The 10,636-nt window shown below is 41.9% G+C and overlaps 1 protein-coding gene across 10 annotated transcripts in view; it reads right to left on the bottom strand.

Annotated features, from left to right (window-relative positions):
- Positions 1-10,041, bottom strand: part of Ikzf1 (IKAROS family zinc finger 1 (Ikaros)) — a 99,500-nt gene extending 89,459 nt beyond the window's left edge. For 8 of the 10 annotated variants that reach the window (XM_013024449.1, XM_013024448.1, XM_013024445.1 and 5 more), the window contains exon 1: positions 9,758-10,041. The gene's annotated coding sequence lies outside the window, so the exon portion shown is untranslated. Of the gene's footprint in view, positions 1-5,758; positions 5,825-7,601; positions 7,659-9,757 lie in introns of those variants that run through there. The other 2 variants (XM_013024441.1, XM_013024442.1) reach the window with 2 other exon arrangements.
- Positions 10,042-10,636: the final 595 nt, after the last annotated feature.

Genomic DNA, 10,636 nt, shown 5'->3' on the forward strand with positions numbered 1-10,636 from the left:
TCTCTCTCTCTCTCTCTCTCTCTCTCTCTCTCTCTCTCTCGTTGTAAAAACCTTTATAGCCTAGTGCAGTGATCACAAAATACAAATTTTTGGGATACAAAAATAAAATGATGCTCCTTATAGTTTATCAGAAAACAGGGTGTTCTTTGTAAAACTCTACCACCAAGGCAAACTTCTTCATAGAATTTCCATAACATAGTTATGTACAAGTTATTTGATCAAATGAATGCTCTGGAGGCTCTTCCATCAGGTCAAGTGAAGCTGCCTCTAGGCTACTTTGGGACTGGCTACCCCTTAAATATTCAATGGTGCTTATTTTGAAAGTAGTAAGTATGTCTAAGGGACATGGGCCAAGCCTACAATCTATCAAAAAATGTCTTAGGTCACCTATCTTTTAAGTGTGGGACAAGTCTTTTTATCTTTGCACTAGAAGATTTTATTTTTGGAAAATCTTTCCTATCATCATGAATTACACTGTATCTTCAAAAAGGAAATGTTCCAAGAGAAAGCCCAGGCACATTCAAAGTCTTTGTATCTAGTTATAAAAGACTTGCTAGGTTTGTGATAACAATTTGACAAAACAGGTTGGGAGAATATCAAACACTTCCTCACACTGATTTCATTTCAGAATCTTTTCATTTTTCAGAAATTAGCTGCCAATCTACAAAGTCCCATGATTTTCTCTTGAGCATTGGTAATGCAAATCACAAGGGGAAAACAACAATACCAACAACAACAAATGAAATAAACCAGCAAGCTTTGAACAGAAAGAACTCCAATTTGGCATCCACCCTGCCCTTCTATCAATCCAACTGCTGAAGAACACTGAAGCAGAAACTTCTTCAGGGTAAGTTTAATATGCAGTTAGTTTTATCTGCATCTTCCCTTCCCCTATGGGCAGGAACTGAGATGCAAAAGAAGGGTCAAAGGGGACAGTGAGGAAGCTTTTCAGAAATACAGATGTAAACCATGTCTGTAAACCATCTGAAAGTCACTTTATTATTTTTTTGGCCTTGAACTTTCAAGCCTCCTGCCTCAGCCTCTGGGGTCCTGCGATGGGATTATTGACATGTACTACCTACCATGCCTAACTGGAAAAATCTTAGAAAAGAGGCATTTAAGTAAGGTACCAGTGGTTTAAATGTCTTTTTATTAAGAAATCCAGTGGATTACAGTTTGAAGCCAGCAGGGGCAGAAAAGTCCAAAAGATTTTGTCTCCAAAGAAACCAACAAAAAGCAGGCCTAGAGGTATGGTTCCAGTGGTAGAGTACCAGCTAAATAAGCATCGAGCAAGCCAAGCAAGCAAGGTAAGTGAGCAGTAGGCCCTGAGTTCAAACCCCAGTGTCAGGAAAAAGGAAAATTAAATAAAGAAATATTTAAGACAGAAAGGAGTACTTAAAGAGTCAAATTGGTTTCTTACTCTCTTTTAAACACCGTAGTTTTCAGACAGAGAATATTTTAAAATGCCACACTGGAGCCACCTGTCTAGAAATGAGGTGTAAGAAAAGAAGACATTATAGGAGAAAGGTTGTTTTAAAATTGAAAATAAAATGTTGAGCTAATAACTCTTTCTGCTGACATAGTTGCTGGGCCCAGAGTAAGGGGTCTAGCAGTGTCTAGGTGACAATCCTATGAACCTGTGCTCCCTCATGGGTGTGCCCTGTTCACGTATAAAAGAAAGGTATCCTGTGGCACTACATGTAGCCTCACATCACTTACAGTAACCAAAGGGGAGGCACAGACTCACATCCCATCATCAGCCTCAGCTTTTTCTCTACCATGTCTCCAGAGTTGGGCCCCTGACAATGGCCACACCCTAAGTAGCTTCCTCAAGTCACACTTCATCACATAAGGATACACACACACAAAGTTTAGAGTCATTTTCTTCTACTCTCTTATTGATTTCTGAAAGATCTTCATGCATGTCCAGGAGCAGTTAAAAAAAAAAACTGCAACAGAAATGAGATCACTATCTTTAGACTACAGCAACTGAGTCCAAAACAATGATCTACAGATAGTCCCCCAAAGTGCAGATGGTTTGTAATTACTATAAAGTGACACTGGAAACAATTTTGTGTTTCTATGATTCTAAGTTCCTATTAGCTTTTACTTCTTAAATACAAATTTAACAGTATTAATGGATTAAAAGAAAAACAACTTTCAAGACAAGATGATGTACTAAGCAACATAATATCTTGCCCTATTCACAGTAAAGCTATTTTAGCGTGCAAGTAAAGAATTTCTTGTGCTTATTTAAAATCCCAACAATGTAACTGTTATCTAGTAGAAAAAAACCCCACTGCCCCAGCCATAACATTTCAAAAAAAGAGGGGGGGATGACCCTTGGGGCTTGTGATACTGAAGTTTCTATAAGGCCATTCCATTTCAATTTAAAAAGAGCTTATGTAAGTTTATTTGGAAATAGGTATATTTTAGAAATCTTAGACACAAACGAGTAAAAACATGAAGATCCTCATATGGCCATCCCTTTTTTTGAGAACCCATACGTGTATACTTAGCAACTTGAACTGAAAGGTCATTTTTGGTTGCTTTGCCCGCTGAAGATAATTTGTTAGGTACTATAAATTATTTTGCATCTTAGTTACGGCCTTGTTCATCTAGCTGAGAAAAGATCTATAAAATGTAGTTATAAACACAAAGGAAAAAATGTTCCAGATGAAATATATTACAGGGCTTATGGTGACACAACTGTTTGTCTCTTTTTCTCTTAGTTTTACTTTATTACCTTTAAGTAGTCATACAAAAAGGTTTCAATTCACCATGTCAGTTTATGATTACAATGCATCTTGACCAATGTCATTCTACCTTTTATTCTTTGCACCATACGAGCTGCTCTGGCCCAGTCTGCACACACTGAGGAGTATTTAGTCTTTGCTACAGGGAAGTGAAGGAAGTACAGAGGTCCTGTTTGGTGTTTCCTAGTTAGCACAGAGGAGCATGGACTTAGTGAAAGCTTTCTTCAATGGACTGGAATTCTGAGCTCTGTTTTATTCACAGCACTCACAAAAAAGTACCAACTATCATCAATTAAAGCAAGATAAGTTTTCTATAAAAAACAAAAAGCAGCCGGATGCTGGTGGTTCACACTAGTCATCCTAGCTACTCAAGAAGCTGAGTTCTGAGGATCATGGTTCAAAGCCAGCCTGGGCAGAAAAGTCCCTGGGAGATTCTTATCTCCCATTAATCACTCAAAAACTGGAAGTGGTGCTGTGGCTCAAGGGGTAGAGCACTAGCTTTGAGCACAAAGAGGCTTAGGAACAGTGCCCAGTCCCTGAGTTCAAGCTCCACGACTGGGAATAAAAACAACACAAAACCCCACCAAAACCCTCTGGTTCACATTTCACATCTATGCTCATAGTACCTAGGGCCTGAATTAAAAAATTAGGTTCCTTAAGCCATGGCTTGCTCTTTCAATGGTTTTGGTTTGCTGGATATGCATTTTAAAAGTTCATTCTACCTTGCAGAGGTTCAGCTGAAGTCAGATCAAGCTATGTCTAAGAAAGGAAAAGCAGCCTGATGCTGGTGGCTCACCTCTGTAATCCTAGCTATGCAAAGAGATCCTAGAATCCTGGTTCAAAGTCAGCATGGCAGACAAATCCATGAGACTCTTATCTCTAATTAACCAGTAAAATGCCAAGTGAGGGCAAGAGGCTATGAGTTCAAGTCCCAACACTAGCACAAAAAAAGAGAGAAAGAAATGGAAAGAACCCAATAGATGTATTAGATATATAAAAACTGTTATAGGCAAAATAATAATAATGACAGAAAAAACATCATTTTTATTTGGTCAGCTATATTTTTTTTCCAGTTGGATCATATTAGCAGGAAAGGTCTAGATCTTTACTATATAGGGTGTGAGTTGAGTAATGCCATCCTCAGCCTGGGGATGCCTTCAAGATGGACAAACTATCAGCATGCTATGCCTCATGGAGCAAGATCCATGGAGAACATGGGAGTCTGCTCAATCAGGCAGGGCTGCCTGGACAATTTCTGTAATCCTTCACCTCTGGCCTACCCTGTCCTCATACAAACCCAGGAGGCCAGGGGTCATCAGTTAAACCTCCCCAAACCTTACAAGTTCCTCATTTTTTCTTTTTTCTTTTTCTTTTGTGGTATAGCTATGAAAAATTGGCATATCCTTATTTATAAGCTGGCAGAAAAAACTCATACTCATTAGAGAATCAAATATGTGAAAGTTCACTTCAAGCATCATACTCAGACTTTTTGGGGGCCCTCAAATAAACTGGCATTGTTTAATACTTCACGCTTACTTTATAGCAGATTTCACTCCTTTTACAGAAGCTCTGCCTGTTTTAATTAAAGTGAAAAAAAATTTAAATTTAGGCAAACACATACAACCTCATAGTAAAGCAGGAATGCACTCACAGAGGAAAAGTACTAGAAATTCCCAAGCTATTTTTAAGTGGTAATTAACCACTTGATCTTTGAGGGTCTGAGATAATTAGGAGGAAGTTGGAATTTAATGGAGTGGGATCCACAATTTATCAATATGTTTCTATAGTAAATCTCTTTGAATATCACTTTAATTTCCTACCTTACACAAAACTCCCACATAAACAAAAAAGAAAAGGTCACTTTTTCTGGCTAAAAGTAGGGCTCACATCAGGGGGTCGATGGCTTTTTCTAGTTTCCACTAAAAGCATTGAGCACATTTCAGAGTGCTTCAGAAGTAAGCTAACAAAAGGTCAATTCCTCATTTTCATATCTTCTAAAGATTCTAAATGAATCATTTTCCCATTAGGTCCAGGAAGGTATCTTTTGTGGAATTTGCTCCAAATTTGTCAGTGAAAATGTGATATAATAACAAACAATTCACCAAAACCTGCTATGTCAAAATTCAGAGTAGAACTTTTAGTTTTGGTAAAGGACTGTAGCTCACGTTATATTGCTACTTCCAGACGCTTCCAAAGTAACAGAAAAGAGCATAAAATGTACATTCCAGTGTATGATCTTGAAAATGGAACACAGAAAAACCTATTCTTTGTAATTCTTAGTTATTTGAATAGTCTGTCTAAAACCCCATCCATGAAAGAGAGGAAGAAAGAAGGAAGGGAAGCTGGGAAGGGGAAGAGGAAAGGGAAAGGGAAGATGAATAGAAGGGAAAGGGAAGGGGAATAAAAGAAGGAAGATAAGACAGACAATGTCAGCTCCCTCTTTATACTATGCTAGAATTCATCACCCCTCACCGTTTTCGTTAAGTTTGGGTATGAAATGGCGGGAAGAGAGTCAAATTTCCTGTATAGATGAGTTACTTGCTGAAGACAAATGAATCACTACACACTTGAATGAGAAAATATGAAGAAAGCACTTTTGCACTAATTAGGCCCCATTTTAAGCAATTTGTTAAGCTGTGGCCTGGTGCCATAAGCCATCAGGAGGTGGAGCATGGGGCCACCCCAGAAAACAGAATGTGCAAATGGAACCTAATGAAGCTCTCCATCAACCCAAGACAGTGAGCTGATACAGGCAGGGAGGTATCAGGGAGATACTTGGTGTATAGGCTGCCGGCCACAGAAACACCAGCAGGAAAGAAGAAAAGACACACTGGCTATTTCAATCCATGCTAGAAACCAAATCATGTGGCACTCACCAACAAATTCGGGCCTTCTGGAGGCCCTACAAAAGCTGCCTCTTCCACACAAATCCAGGCTTTGAGACCCACGCTGCTCCAGCTCTGAGTCCCCTATGACTAGCTGCCTGGGAGGGGCTCTGGTACCTGGTGGTGAGGCCTCAGGTCCCTTCTCCTCTTCCTCAAAGGTCCAGCCACTGCCTTCACAAGCCCCTGGGGTGCAGAGAAAGGTGGGAACAGATATGCAAAAAAGGAGGGAAGTCGGTCTTTTTTTCTCTCAGGAGAACACACACAGGAAGGGAGCTCGAGTTTCCGGTCTTAACCAAAATGACTTCAGAAATTATTCAGATGTCTGATTTGTCAGGTTTGTGGAGGGAAAGGGGTGATCTTTTTAGTCAACAGGAATTCTGAGTTCCCCAAAGGCAGAGAATCCACAGGAGAAAAGACACAGGGCTAGGCCTGTAAAGACCAGTGGTATTAGGGAGAGGGGTTCTGTCTGCTTTTTAATACAAGACACCTCTGGCATGTACCACTTTATCACAGACAAACAACAGGAGAACAACTCAATGGAAATAATTTGCCAGCTGTGGGTAGACTGGTCTCAGTTGCTTTCCTTCTGAGCCCTTCTCAGAAGTAACCACCAAGCCAGGTGCTGGTGGCTCAAGAGGCTGAGATCTGAGGATTGTGGCTCATAGACAGCTTGGACAGGAAGGTCTACAAAACTCTTAGCTCCAGTTAAGTCCCAAAAAAGCAAGAAGTGGAGCTGTGGCTCAAGTGGTAGAGAACTTGCCTTAAGAAAGAAAAAGAAAAAAAGAAAAAAGCTGAGAGACAGTGCCTATGCCCTGAGTTCAAGCCCTATACTGGCACACATAGTGTTTGGTACCCATTTAGAAACTTTCTGCAAACCATCTTCTGTGGGCTGTTAGAGTTCATTTGTGAACATACAGCATTACACCTCTACCTGATGAAACCATATATTAAAAGTATTTGTTAGAAAAAAATCATCAACAATGTCAGACAAAAGCTATTAAAGCAATGGCTCTGAAAAAACCTTAAGAACATGAATATATATTGGAGAAGATAACTTGTGCTATCAAGCCTTTTATTAAATAGTGGACACTAGCATGAACAAACCACTCAGGTCAGCAACAAAGTCAAAACAGTTTGGTTGCTGCTGTTCTAATTTAGTTGGGGGCTAAGACCCACAACCCCCATTTCTTCCTGACTCTTCATCTGTATCTTAAGAATCTCTCTTTCTCTCCTTCCCTTTCTCCTTCCTCTTTCTTCCTCCTTTACCCTGTATCTGTGTACATGTGTATATTTAATTCTGACTCAACATTTCTAAGAGTTAGGGATAAAAAAATGTGCAATGTGAATTTGAAAGCAAAATTAAATCATCTCTTTCGAGAAGTAAAATGACCTCATGTCTCCACTCCTGTGCCTCTAAGGAAAAAAGCCACTTGTTACTTTAGCATAATGTGGATTTTCCCCCCTGTCAAGTGGAATAACTTTACAATGTACATAGGAAACTAAACAGCTCTAAATTCTTTACAAATTGGAACACGGAACCAGATGGGGATTGTGTTAACAGTCAGCTCTGGCTACACGCAGCATCCACAGGGCCTCAAGCACTTGGTCATTTTAGAAGCAGATAGCAGAAATCAAAGGTTTAAAGACTCCAAAAGAGTCTTGGTTTGCTTTCTGTGAGCTGTACCCACTTGTGTGAATCTCCCCTAGAATATGAAATTGTTTGCTAATTCTCAAGACTAGAAACTAAAACAAAACAAAAAATAAAAACAATACTAAACTGTGCTATACTTGATGAATCTTGGCTAACAGAAGTTACATTACATAAATGCACAGAATTAGGCACACACTCACCCTACAAACATCATCTATGCCCAGGCTCACCATTTCACATAGAGAAAGCCACTTAGTTTTAAGAAAATACACAAAGAGGATAAATAAAATAAAGATGGAGCTTCATTACTCAAATCAGGTGTGTCTGATGTTGAAACTTCTTTGCTGTCTTCCTACCTCTTCTCACTCGATGCTCTGTGTGTGTGTGTGTGTGTGTGTGTGTGTGTGTGTAAGGATATGCACGTGGGTGAATGCATGTACACATGCAATTTATCTCCTAGATATTTATAAGTACAATTGTAGTATATACATGCACATACATATATGTATATGAACCTCTCAAATGACAAAAGTTTTGTCATTTATAAATTGACAATATGCTAATCACTTAACCAAATAGGAAACACACCATTCCAAATCAAAGGAAAAAGAAATACTCCAAATTAAAGGACACTAATCTTCTGGTCAGGTCAAGAAAACCTGGTGACCAACATGCCTGTTGATTTTTAGGTCTCTTGGCTAATAAATTCAACTGTGATCTTCATTTTTCAACAAAGGAAATGGCTGCACAGACAGCCACAGTTTGCCTTCTCTTTGGGAAGCATGCATCAACTTCTTAAAAGGGTCACACATAACACACTCACACTTTAATTTTTAGTCTCTTATGATAGTGAGCTATTATTGCTAGAACATTCCTGAATTTGGGAGATGTACTTTTCCAAGATTTAGCACTCTAATTAAAGCATTGATACGTTAAACAAAGCACCATGTAGTTTCTAAATTCCAGGCTTCAATTATCATCAGGGACAGAAAGCGGAAGAAAACAAGACTATCTTTTTAATTCAGTAAAATATTTTGGTTTATCTGCTCTGGTGGATCTCAGATCTAGAATGCACATTTTATCCCATGTTTAAAAAATATATGAACAGGTTTTTTTAATGTAACATTATTCCTTATGTGTCTATGTCCAGGTTATTTCTTTATCATGTACATTACAGGGTGTTCAGGTTATTTCTTTAACATGTACATTATGGGGTGTCAATGTAAGTAGGTGAATCTTTCCAAGGAGAATATTTATTTCAGTTTAAATTTTGAGTCCTCCTACAAAATAATCTCATTTGTAACTGAAGCAATTCTGACACCTCCTAATGAAAACAATATTTAAATTGTTACTTAAAAAAAACTCAAGGAAAAGATGAATCCAATTAACCTTATGGCCCAAACATCTCCACACAAAGACATTCAAGAGGGCTCAGGTATTTTCTTGTAGATTTTGTTCCCCTCTCAACTCATAACTAAGTCCGCAAATCACCTGGGATTTCTATGAAAGTTAAAATAACTATACATGGCAAGTATTTTCAACTTCCATAAATTTTCCTCTTTTTATCAGAAGTTAATTTGACTAGTAAAGAGATATTCCTTTTAAGAGCATTTTAGTTCTGGAAGTTTAGAACAAAGTACCTTAAGTTTTTTTTTTTAATGTTGTTTGCCACAGGGAAGGAAATTATGCATGAACAAGGAAGCACTCTGGGTGGGCTCCAGCCTCTAGAAAGAATAGAAACTGCATTTGAAAACTGTGCTGCCGCATCAGACCTTATGGACTAGCTACGGTTTTGCCATCGCTAAAAGCCAGTGCCTTTACATTAAGAGCAAAAACAATGACACGCGCACGAGATTCCTTGGGAATCACCAGTGATGCTGGACTTTTTTTTTTTTTTTTAACTTCAGTAAAGTGCAAGTGCCCTGTCGATTTCCCTAAGAAGGTTTCATTACCCCGGAGCCCAGCCTCCAGCGAGGAAAAGTACTAAGTTTTCAAATCCAGCATCATTCTTGGTGTACACAAAGCCCAGCACACTCAGGATCGTATAGTATAAGCGAACTGTCCTCACTTTGAAAATCAGGAAAGTCGTTACAAAGGGCTTTATAAAGCCCGACTTCTGCTGCCATTCCTCTCTATACGTAGACATAAAATTTAAATATGACCAGGAGCTAGAGCATGCTTTTGGAGGTGTCAGCGAAAATGCTAAGAAGTGTCGGTCCCCTCCGGTGCTGGTCCTGCAGGGCCTGGTCCTGCGCACCTGCAGCCCTAGCCTAAGGTTTATGCTGAGAGGCTCTGCCCAAAAGTCAAAGCTTTTACTCTTTTCCAAAGGGAGAGGCAGCTGAGCGACACCAACACTGGGAATTTCAAATGCTACCTCCTCGTCTTTCCTTTCCTCCTCCTTCTTTTATTAAATCCAACCAGTTACCCCGAGTTTTCCTGCTTAAATTCAATTCGAAAACACTCACGTGGACGTGTGCACCGCACTTTGGGGCCGAGACTGATCCTCGGGCACGAAGAGCAACCTTTGGAGCCGGGGCTCCCGCTGCCCTGTTGGTTTAGCCCAGGTCGTCCCGGACGGCCCCAGACAGCGCTTAAGCTGCGCGGGGACTGAGGGCTGTGGCCGCTGTCACCGCCCTGGGCGCGAGCCGCGCAGGCACTTGTTAGAGTACCCGGCTAACTTGGCCGCGGAGCTCTTCCCAGCTTTCTTTCACAATGACTTCCTGAAGTTGCTCACTCGCATTGTTCCCCATTTCTCTGCCACACTCCCCGCCCCAACCCCCCACCCCCCGCCGGCGGCAGTGGCTCCGACCTGGCTTAGCGCTCCAGGTCCTCCGGCCGCCCCGCGCGCACAGCGCCGCCCGCGGGCGGAGCACCTGGCCAGTCCGCGCGCCGGCCGCCCCGCCGCGCCCGCGCGTAGCCACCACCACCTGCAGCCGCCCGGAGTGGCGGGGGGGCCCAGCTCGCTCCCCGTCTACACGCGCTCCGAAAACTTTAGGGTGGCGCACGCAGTCTCGCCTCCTTCTCTACTTGCCCCGCTGCCCTCCCGGCCCCGCGCGCCAGCCTCGGTCGCCTCTTGGGCGGGCTGTTCCGGGACACTGAGCGGGGCGCGCCCGCAGGGCAATGCAGGACGCGAAGAGGGGCGCGCGTCGTCCCGCCCCTGCCACCGGTCCCCCCGCTCGCCAGGCGCCGGTCCCCACTGCAACTCCGGGACCTGCGGGACCGCGCGCGCACAAACTTTGCGATCGCACCGGGTTGGGGTCCCGTCACCACCCCCTGGCTCTCCCGACCGCTGGGGTGGCGGCGTGCGCGGGGCCGTACCTGCTGGCGCCGCCGTCGGCTGCAGC

The sequence above is a fragment of the Dipodomys ordii genome, unplaced genomic scaffold (genome assembly GCF_000151885.1).
Source record: "Dipodomys ordii isolate 6190 unplaced genomic scaffold, Dord_2.0 Scaffold76, whole genome shotgun sequence".
Classification (NCBI taxonomy): domain Eukaryota; kingdom Metazoa; phylum Chordata; class Mammalia; order Rodentia; family Heteromyidae; genus Dipodomys; species Dipodomys ordii.